Raw genomic sequence first — 11,542 nt, 5'->3', positions numbered from 1 at the left:
GCCTCCACGTATTTTCGAGCGGCGATACGACGGTGGGGGGCCTATAGGGTAAGCACACACGACACACCCCTCCCTCATGAAAGAGAAAGAGAGGAGAGAGGACGGAATACATGCAGGTCCTTTTCTTCCCCCCCAAAGGGGAGAAGAGAGATCTCATCTCTGGCTAATACTCTCACAGTGTCGACTCTGTTGGGGATAAATGTCAAGATTCCGACACTAGATCCTACCATTAAATGCAAGAACATTTTCCATCACATCTATTTGAAAATATGTTTGGCTAACCCCATGTTTGTATTATATTCGCTAATCGCATCATGCATCGTGCACAACGTGAAATCATTTAGCGAGGGATTCTGTCATGCCCATACCCTCAGGGTGGTTAGTGCATATCATGGAGAGTACTATGAGAGCAAATGATAGCTGCTTCCTATACAAAGGTGTGGGGTTTTGTTAAACAGTGGGGATGTTCAGAATTGTGCCAGCACCCTCGGGGAGGTCCATGCACTTTAAGACATGTTGAAATCGGATAATGATATTCCTACATTACACTTTTGCACACAATCACTCACGGTTCCACCACCCCACGGCCAGTTGCTTATGATGTCCTTTACTATCAACATTTGTAAACTTTTGATGCCTTAATAGCCACTGGTACATGTTTGGAAAATAGAATCCTAAGGGAAGCTCAATATCAAGGATCCTCACAAGATGCAGGAAATAACACTAGAGTTGGACGGGGAAAGGGTCCCAAAACCAATGTGGTAGGTGTGGTCCAATAGTCAGTCTCTTCTATCACTTCATCACAACCATTTGTGATACAAGCAGATGCACCCTCCCAGAAGGCTCCTCGTCCAAAAAGGTAGTTTACTGATTTGGGAATGCCCGTGACAGCAGTATATGAAAAGCTAAAGAAATAAGGACTGCTAGAGACAGTGGCTCCAAGAGTAATCAGCAACCCTCCCCCCAGCATGGTATAGAGATCATGAAAGATGCACAACACTGAGACTTGGTAGGCAACGGGACTATTGAAGCCAAGGTCAAGCAAACTTCCAATGTCAACACCAATCCACTCCCTGACCATGTGAACAATCTAGATGAGGAAGCAACAGAAAGTGATCCCACTCAGTTTATCACACCTAGAGTTCAGAAGAATCACATGAATGCTCATGCTTATAGGAGGGCCATGATTCAAAGGGCTAAGGTCATGAAGGCTCCTAAAAGAGAAGGGTCATCAAAAGAAGGATCAAAAGATCAGACATCTGCCATTCATCCTTCCTCATCAACAGAAGAATCTACTACACCATACCTCCAGTCTTCACCATATTACCAATGTCCACCATACCTCCAACCTCCACCATATTACCAACCTCCACCATATCATCAACCTTCACCACACCATCAAGGAGAAGGAACCTCATCATCTTATCACCCCCTATCTTCCTCACAATGTCCCATTTCTTCTATCACATCACCTTCATACCACCCCGCCACATATCCCTCATCACTCTCATACCAATCTCATTCTCAAGATTCGATGGACAACCCAAAAGAAGGATGGATGGATGGGTACAATTGGAAAGATATGCTTGCACTACCAGACTCCCCAAAGATGACCTCATCAATAGGATCAGTGAATCCTTTAGGAGAACACCATGATGGTGATCCCACTTCTCTAATTCAACTTACTATATCTTCAGAGGATAATCCAGAGATGATCGAAGAAGTCATGGGTGACCTCCTCAGAGTAGTGATAACATTGTCAGTGGGAGAACAAATCAAAAATCATGCCTCCCTAATCGACATAGGAAGTGACACAAAGGATGATGACAAGGACGAGAGTGAAGATCAGAAGGATGGAGATGACTCAAGCTCTCAAGTTAATGATGAGTACCCAAATTGAGATGACTACTAGGGGCCTTGGTACAATGATGATGATGATGAGTCTAGATACTATTCTCCAAGAGATCAGGGAGGATATTCAATATTTGCAATTGGCAAAGATGACCTGATGGTTGATCCCATCGTTGCAATTCAATCAGCACTCATGATTTACATGGAAGGAGAAGCAAGAACCTATCCCGGAGAACCATTGCACCATTAAAGAAATAGCAGCAACTTTCTCAGAAGAAGGAGGCCCATTGCCACATCACCTCATCCATCGAGCCATTGAACCACTCCTGAATTGGACTAGCACTAGGGAGAATTTCATGTTTACTCATGCTATTGAGTTAATCAAACTGGATACCACTAATGAAAGCATCAAACCAACCATCGAGTCTATAGTTGAGTCAGTTGTTGAGTCTTCTATTTATGATTTCGTGTCAGCCTCCCCTCTTGAGAAGAGCCCAGAGTTCGTGTATGTCGAGTCTGTTACTCCTTTCATAAATGAAATTTTTGATTCCAAGTATGACTTGCCTCCTTTTCTGATGATGATCTTAATAAATATCAAGAGTTAATAAAATAATGCAAACCAAAGAAGGCCCAACCCATCTGTGAGGATACCCGGGTTATTAATCTAGGAACCGACCAATGCCTCCGAGAGGTAAAAATTGGTACCACCCTAGACAATGAAGAAGCTGAACAGATGATTAGTCTTTTGAAGGAGTTTTCCAAAGTCTTTGCTTGGTCTTATGAGGATATGCCTGGTATAGCCCCGATATCGTGCAACATCGATTACTGACCTACCCTAGGGCAAAACAAGTAAAGCAGAAGCTCCAAAGGATGCGTCCATAATGAAGTGAGAAGATCAGAGAAGAAGTTGTGAAGCAGTGGAATGCAGGGTTTTTACAAGTGGTGAAGTAACCCCAATGGTTGGCCAACATAGTACGAGTGCCAAAGAAGAATGGCAAGGTACGGATGTGCGTAGACATTCGGGATCTTAACAAGGTAAGCCCTAAATATGAATTCCCATTACCTCACATTGATGTATTGGTTGACAACACAACAGGGCATGCCTTCTTATCATTTATGGATGGATTCTCAGGATACAACCAAATAAGCATACAGCCAGAGGATTGTGAGAAGACAGTCTTCACCACTCTATGGGGAACCTATTGTTACAAGGTGAAGCCTTTTGGACTAAAGAATGTCAAGGCAACTTATCAAAGAGTAGCTACTGCCATATTGTATGACATGATGAACAAAGATGTGGAAGTCTATGTGGATGACATGATAGTGAAATTAAAAGAACGGCAGGGGGATATTCCTGCACTAAGGTAATTCTTTGAAAGGATCAAGAAGTATCAACTGAAGTTAAACCCTCAGAAGTGTGTATTTAGGGTAACAACACGAAAACTGTTAGGGTTCTTGGTGAGTGAAGTAGGCATTAAAGTCGACCCTGTCAAGATCAAGGCAATTCAAGAGATGCCCACACCTCGGATTAAGAAGCAAATATAAGGATTTTTGGGTCACATCCAGCATATCAGTAGATTCATAGCCAGTTGACTACCTCAGCAAGAAGTTCCTGGAGTATGAGACGCAATACACATCTTTGAAAAAAACTTGTGTTGCACCGATTTGGGCAATAAAAAGGCTACGGCACTACATGGTAGCTTATCCAGTGCATTTGATCTCAATAATGGATCCAATCAAGTACCTCTTTGAGAAACTAGACATAACAGGAAGGATGGCCCAATGGCTACTTCTACTATCAGAGTTTGACATCACCTATATTACTCAGAAATCTATCAAGGGGCAAGCTATAGCTAATCATTTGGCTGCCCACCCCATAGAAGATGGAAGAGCCTTGGGTGATGCCTTTCCTGATGAAGGAATCATAGCAATAGAAGAAGAAGACACAGCTAATGAATGGCAATTGTTCTTTGATGGAGCAGCTAATCAAAAGGGGTGCGATGCAGGAATATTGCTTGTCACTCCTGATGGTCTTTATTTACCTTCATCATTCCACCTTGACTTTCCCTGTACCAACAATATTGCTAAATATGAAGCTTGTGCGTTGGGACTAGAAACAGACCTGACTATTGGAGTGAAAAGGATCAAGGTATATGGAGATTCATCCATTGTCATTTGTCAGACACAAGGAAAGTGGAAGACCAGAGATGAAAAGTTGAAGTTGTATCAAGAACATCTAGAAGAAGTGATCAAACACTTTGAGAAGATCTTGTTTGAATACTTCCAGAGAGATAACAATAAATTTGCTGATGCTTGGCATTCATGGTAGAATGCAACCCTATGGCTAGGGTCCGACCATTCTTGGTAGAACAAAGAAGCAGACCCATTTATCAGAATACGGTGAACTCTCTCACTGTGGATGGTCGGTCTTGGTTTGCTCACATAGTGGATTTCATCAGAGAAAGAAAGTATCTTGTTGAAGCTACAAATAGAGAGAAAAAATTTCTAAGGAGATATGCCACCCGATTTATTCTTCAAGAGGTCTTATGATGGAATACAGTTACTATTTATTGATGAAGAACGACAATTCCCCCTTCTCTCCCTCATATCCGGTGCAACTACCAGGATTGGAATTGGAAGAAGAGAAGTGGTCCTACGTCACTCCTTTTAAGTTTAAGACTTTAGAGAGCGATCCCTACCAGCCATCATAGATATATAACGAATCAATTGCCAAGTGTACCGTCAATGATGCACTAAGCCATCATCCAACCCCGTCGAGGGACACATGGCAATGGCAGCAGTTGTTTCTCAGACACAAAAGCCCAAAGAGATGGCTGTTTAAGTAACTCCACCCTCAATATTAGTAAAAATGTAATTTCAATTTTTTATTTAAAAAAAAATTGATTTTTAATAAATAAATCAAAAATAGAAAGAGGAATGGAGGTGAGGAGCTTATGTATGTTGAGGGTGCGCTGGATGAACTTAGCACGTTTCTTGGGTCTCTGTGGAAGTTTTGACCCCTTGATGGCCATGAAATCCTCTTCTTTCTCCTTATTAGTGAGCACGATCATGAACTTCGGCGGCCATACCTGAATCGCTTCGCTCCCCGATGGTGACCCTTCTCCTCTCCCTCCTCCTTTCTTGCTATCCTGCGCCGTCTCCGACGAAGGCGACGCCCCACCGACACCACCGTTTCTGTTCCCATTGTGGTTATGGTGGTGGTGGTGGTTGTGGTGGTGGTTACTCCCCAGTGCTTTCTCCTCTCCTCCTCCCCCTCCCGTCTCTGGTGAAGAGGAGCTCCTCATGCCGTTACTTTGCCCCCTCATACCGCACAAAGTCTCAGAACTCCTGATGGATACACACCCCGCACCATAGTCACAATAATTAATAAGACAGACAATAAAGCAATAAAACTAGCGATTACAGGGAAAGAGAGAAGACAGTTGTGGTTGAGGACTTTACTCGGGTTCAGATGCTTGAGAAATTCACCGCTCTTCACTAGCAGGCCAAGCTTTCTGTCAACTCTCTTTGCTATCCTGACTTTGTCAAGATGTTTTATTGCAACCTAAAGGTTTTGTTCGATGATAGGTGTTTGAATTTTAAAAGTAACTGCAAGCGTATGGATCAATGTAACTAATGGGTCGAACACAAGGAGAGCAACCACTTTATTTTTAGCTTCTTTAAGTAATGCGAAAGTGTAATGATTGATTATGGTGATCTACTTCTACTACCATCCTAACACAAATGCATCTAAAAACGTCCTAACCAACACAACTAGGGAAATTAGAAATCGGAATTGCAATAAAAATTGAACGACCTAACCATTCACATCTAAACCTAACCATTCGTCATCTAGGAATTTAAATACTCAAAACATAAAATAAAAAAGCAAATAACTGAAAGTAAAAGTGCTGTAATAAAAAGTGTTGAAAAGTAAATAAATAAAATAAAAAGTGAAGAAAGCTAGAGAGAGACACACAAGTAGGTATCTCTACTTAGCCCGAGGGATGCACCATAAATAATATGAGCTTCCCTACTTGACCAGAGAGTACTTTTACAAGGGATTTTCTACTTGGCTTTAGGAGATGGGATGCAATATAAATAATCAAAATAAAGGGATGGTTCCATGGCTAGAGAGGGGCAAAGCCAACGCATAATCTAGTCATGAACCTTGGGGTAAAGGGAAAACATCAAAGTAAAAACTGAAATTTAAATCCTTAACTAAGAATGAATGGATAGTAAGAAGAGGGAATGATAGGGGGTGAGAAGACTTATGAATAAGCCTACCTACCTGAATCTTCAATCCTTGAACTTGAAAACTTGATTTATTTGAGATACTACTATCCCTAAAAACTAGATCTGAACTAAATCTAAACTAAACCAAATTTGAAATTGTTAGGTCTGGAGAAAACAAATCTTGAAGAGAAAAACTGAATTTGAAAGAGATGCTCCACATCTTGTTCTTGTCACCTAGAACTAATCCTAGATCAAGAAATTAAAATTATTACTCTTTGCATAACTTGAATAACATGAACCATAAAAGTAAAATACTTGTATTAATGAAACTAAATTACAAAAGTGTTAAAGCAAAAACAAAGAACTGAAACTAGAACTATATGGAGAGCATAATGAAAACTAGAGAAACAGAGAGGAAGAGAGGTATGCCCTCTAAGGCTTGGTCAACCCTCTTTTATCGGAGATAGGAGAGAAAAAAAAAAAAGGAGAGAAAGTAGGGGATTTTTGCACACCACAACTCAACAACTACACTAGAAAGTTGTTAAAAAAAATCTTTTATCACTCAAAGGGGGTCCATCGATCCTTGTTGGCATTTGGAATATTCTTTGTACACCTGGGACAACTGCAAACGGGTTGGTTTTGCATCTCGGTTCAGTTCTGATCCATTATTCATTTTTCTGGCCCGAAAAGAATAATCACTTGTACGGGTGACCAAACGGATGTGTACTTTTAATACAACACGTCCATCTTGCTCAAAATTTTGACCTCTTTGCAATAATGAAAGAAACAGGACCTCTTTATGTGTAAAATTGGAGATATGGCACCCGATAGTCCTTAAGGCCTTTAAAATATAAAACCTACAGAAAAAGAGTAAAACCCAAGGTAGCTCCATTCTAAATATGCAAAATGCATGCTTTTATACCCTATATTTCACACATAAATGTGCTCATTAGAATACCCCCACACTTAGACTTTGCTAGTCCTCAAGCAAAACAAAAGAATAGAAAGTAACACAAAAAACCTAACTCACTTCCGTAGGAATCAAGATTGCACTTAGCATATGCAACAAGCCTTTAAACCCCTAGGTCACCCCAAACTGGACGAATTGTGTCTCGTGGGTGTTTGCAGTGAATATACACCCAAAATTCAGAAGAAAAAAAAAATCCTACCCTTGGCTAAAGGTAAGGGCCATACCTATCCGGAGCAAAGATAATTCATCTTACACTTGATTGAAGGACCCCCACACTTGAATTTTTATTACCCCATATCGATTTTAAGCACAAGCATATTTCTTAATTTGGAACTCACCTTGTCTCTTCCAAAACATCCTTATCTTAAGGCAAGACCACTTGTGAAGTAATAGGGAACCAAGGACTAAGTCGTTGGAGTGTTTTTGACCAAACATGTTACCAAGGCATTGATGGCATTTACACATGCTTTCCTACTGTGTGGTTTTCTTTCTTTCTTTCTTTTTCATAATAAACTCTATCCTACTCTACTACTATTGGCTTGAATGACATGGTGGAGCAAACAACAGACACCCAAGTTACTATGTAGCTTCGCTTTTTGTATATGCCCATATAGACAGTGATGCTAGAGTTCTTTTAGAAGTTTCCTCCCTAGGAATTTCGATCAAGACACCACGCTTCTTAAGGCGCAATGCCCTGTCTATTTCTAAGGAAATAAACTTTTACTTTTCATTTATATCACTTTCCACACTTCATTTAAAATTGTGTATTTGTCAACTCATGCCAATCTAAAAAGAAAGTTTCAACTCCAAATCAAGAGTACAAGGAACCCACAGACTTACATATGGTCCAACACCGTAAAACAAGGGTCTCTTATTTTTCAAAAGAGAGTCTCATCTCAAGACACAGACCTATTTCTTTTTTCTCAATAGGGTTTTTATACGTTTAAGATGGGTACCATAATCAAAATTATTACTTTCATACATCAAGCAACCGGATGGTATGATTATTAGCCAAAAGCCAAAGTATGACTTCATCCTTAGCAAGCTCAAAAAAAAAAAAGAAAAACAAACAAAAGGAAAAAGCAAAAACAAACAAAAGAAACTGGCTTCCCTCCCCCATACTTAAGTCATGCAATGTTCTCAATGCATGAAAAGAATTAAAAACAAAGACAATACAAGAGGTAATACCTCGGTAAAACTTAGTCATTTATGTAAAGAGGTTCACAGAGATCCATGACCTCTTCTAGAGCAGAAGAGGACAACTCAATGAAGGGCTTCAACTTATGGGTGACCCCATATTTCTTCATGAGGGCCTCAAATGATCTATTGGAAAAATGTTTTTCCCTGTCAAAAATGTAATAAATGATCCCATTATCGATCCACTTTAGAATTTCTCTTTAAATGGCTTCCTTCATCACTGGGTTAGCTCTCCTTTGGGGTTCCTTTGAAGGTTTGGGCCCCTCAATGAGGTGAATATGATGTTGAACAATAGAAGGGCTAATTCCATTGATGTCAACCATAGTCCAACTTAAGGCTTCCTTATTGTCTTTTAACAGTTTAAGTAATTCCTCTTCCTTGGCTAGACGTCAAATCTGAAGAAATTATTACTAGAAGAGTCTGATCAAACCCTAGGAAAGCATACCTCAAATCATATAGAAACTCTTTAAAATCTAGCTTAGAGGGCTCCACTATAGAAGGTTTGGGAATAGAATTGGAAGGGGGTCCTAAAGGCTCTATAGGTGGTTGCAAACTCCAAACCTTAGACATAATTCCGTCATCAAAATCACCCAATTGCTCCATACACTCTTGAAATTCAGAATCAAAATCAATATCAAAATATGTCTCAATGGAATCTGGAATTTCCTGGAGCATATGAACATCCTTCTAATGGGGATTTGGTTGCTTACCTAACCTAAAAGCATTAAAATCCATAGAAGTGTTGCCAAAAGAAAGTTTTATGGTACCGTTCCTACAATTAATTATGGCATTGTTAGTTGCAAGGAATGGTCTATCAAGAATAATTGGGATCTGGTCCCGAATGTTGACAACTGATTGGGTGTCTAAAACAATGAAATCAACAGGGAATAGAAATTCCCCAACTTTAAGTAAGACATCCTCAACCATCCCTTTAGGAATCTAAACAGATCTATCTACCAACTTAAGAGTAGTTCCAGTGGCTTTCAATTCTTCCAATCCTAGTCGCTTATACATATGGTAAGGCAAAAGATTCATACTTGTGCCAAGGTCAAGTAAGGCATGCTCAATGTAGGTGTTGCCTATGACACAAGCTATGGTAAGGCTCCCTGGATCCTTATACTTGGCGGCTATAGACTGAATAATTATAGAACTAATGTTGCCTGCCAAGAACGCCTTTTTTGGCACACTAGTGATACGTTTGTGAGTACACAAATCATTCAGCACCTTTACATAGGCGAGGATCTGGGATTTGGCATCCTCCAAAAGAGGGATGTTCACTTTTACCTTTTTGAAGACTTCTAAAATTTTTTTTCCATGGAAGCAATTTTCTTTTTTTTTACCAACCAATTAGGAAAGGGGATTTTGCTCTTTTTCAAAAGAATAATGTTTGGTTTCCTCAACCAAATCATCTTTAGTTACTTTAGGTTCATCAGATGAATTGGGAATAAGAGGCACACATATGTCCGCAACAGAAGGAGAGTTAACAAAAGTAATAGATGAGGAAGATTTAGGAACACTCCGTTGGTACTCTCGGCCGCTTCTAAGAGCATAAACAGAATTACATTGGTTAGAGGGCTCTTGTTGTGGACTCTTTTTAATTGAATTCAACTGATTTGGAACTGGTTGATGATTCATATTCACTTTCCTGAGATTTGGTTCAGGATGACTAGGCATCTTCCCTTTCTCCCTTTCATACAAAATATTAGCAAGTTAGGAGATTTGCTTCTCCATGTTATGTTGGCTTGTCATGAAAGTACTCATGAGAAGTTCCATGCTTTTCTCTAAAGAAGAAAGCCTAGCCAAATCACCACCTCCTCTCATGAATCCTTGAGGTTGATTTATAGGAGGTGGTGGAATAGCAAATTGAGTGGGGATCCTAAAATTGCTCTGCTGAGTGGGGTGGCATGTTCCTTTGATTACCTTATTGGGGAACTAACTGCCCTTGACTCGATGGTTGAAAATTAGGACCTACTTGATTATTGGCATGATTCCAAGAGAAGTTAGGTTGGTTCCTCCATCCTAGATTATAGGTCTAACTATAAGGGTTGTTTTGGGACATGGCAGTCACATTTTCAGATCCTATATTCAAACCATTCACATGAGAAATATTAGGGCACTCCTCCATCACATGCATGGGAGATTGGCACCCAATGATTTATTTGGTTCAGTTGGGTAGGTCCTTTGACTACTATGGCTTCGAGTCTCTTGATAAGACTCTCAAATTGAGCCTCTTTGGCCACAACACCTTCTACAAGGTAACCCTTATTTGTCCTCTCAATTTCTTGAGTAGACTCTCATTCTCTGGTTTTCTCAACCAATTCAAGCAAAAAGTCCCAAGCGTCGTCTTCATCTGTAAAAGATGTAAAACCTTTGGGCATATAGACTCTAACAACTGCTTGGTTTGATAATCAATACCCTCATAAATGATTTGATAAAGTTTTCATGTATCAATTCTATGGTGAGGGGATTCCTGAAGGAGGTCCTTAAATCTCTCCATAAATTTGGAGAACGAATCACTAGGTTTCTGCCTAAATTGAAGAATGTCACTCCTGAGTTTATTAGTTTTATGCAAAGGTAAGAACTTTTTCAAGAAGGCTATAGTAAGCCCATCCCATGTGGTAATGGAATTGGTAGGCAGACTATAGAGCCATTTCTTAGTTTGGTTCTTGAGCGCAAAAGTTATGAACCTTAATTTTATAGCATCATCAGTCAATTGTTGGACCTTAATCAGAACACAAACCTCCTCAATTTCCCTAAGGAATAGGTATGCATCCTCAGAGAGCAGCCCATGGAAGTAGGGCAACATAGTGATGTATTGATATTTGAGTTCAAAATTATTACCCTGAGCTTGTGGTAGAACTATACAGGAAGGCTGGGCTGCTCTAGCAAGGTAGAACCTATCTTTTAGAGATTTAGGTGAAGGATTTTGCTGTTGGTCTCCCATATTGAAAGGTATTGATGAGAGTATAGGTATAAGGTCACTACTTGTTGAATTTATTTTTTCTAACTGATTGTCAATATTACGTACCCACCTAGCACTCATGCAATAGAAAACTACCCACAAATAGAATAAGACAAGCATAACATAATTGAATTTTTTTTTATGTTTTGATTTTTTTTTTTTTTTGGATTTTTGGGAGCTTATCGACAGGGATCCAAGGTTACTCAATTCCTGAGGTACTACTGGAGGGCAGAACCCAAGGATTAAAGTATCGGTATCGGTCGTCGTATCGGTCGACTAAAATTAAGATACGTATCGGAGGGTATCGTATCGTATCGGAGATACGC

General features: G+C 39.9%; 1 non-coding gene across 1 annotated transcript; it reads left to right on the top strand.

Annotated features, from left to right (window-relative positions):
* Positions 1-10,704: 10,704 nt before the first annotated feature.
* On the top strand, positions 10,705-10,811 carry LOC122082937. Its single transcript, XR_006141474.1, has one exon. It is a non-coding gene; the product is annotated as a small nucleolar RNA R71 (small nucleolar RNA).
* The last annotated feature ends 731 nt before the right edge of the window (positions 10,812-11,542 follow it).

Source organism: Macadamia integrifolia, chromosome 6 (assembly GCF_013358625.1).
Source record: "Macadamia integrifolia cultivar HAES 741 chromosome 6, SCU_Mint_v3, whole genome shotgun sequence".
NCBI classification, from domain to species: Eukaryota; Viridiplantae; Streptophyta; class Magnoliopsida; order Proteales; family Proteaceae; genus Macadamia; species Macadamia integrifolia.
This window is presented reverse-complemented; position numbering and strand designations above follow the sequence as displayed.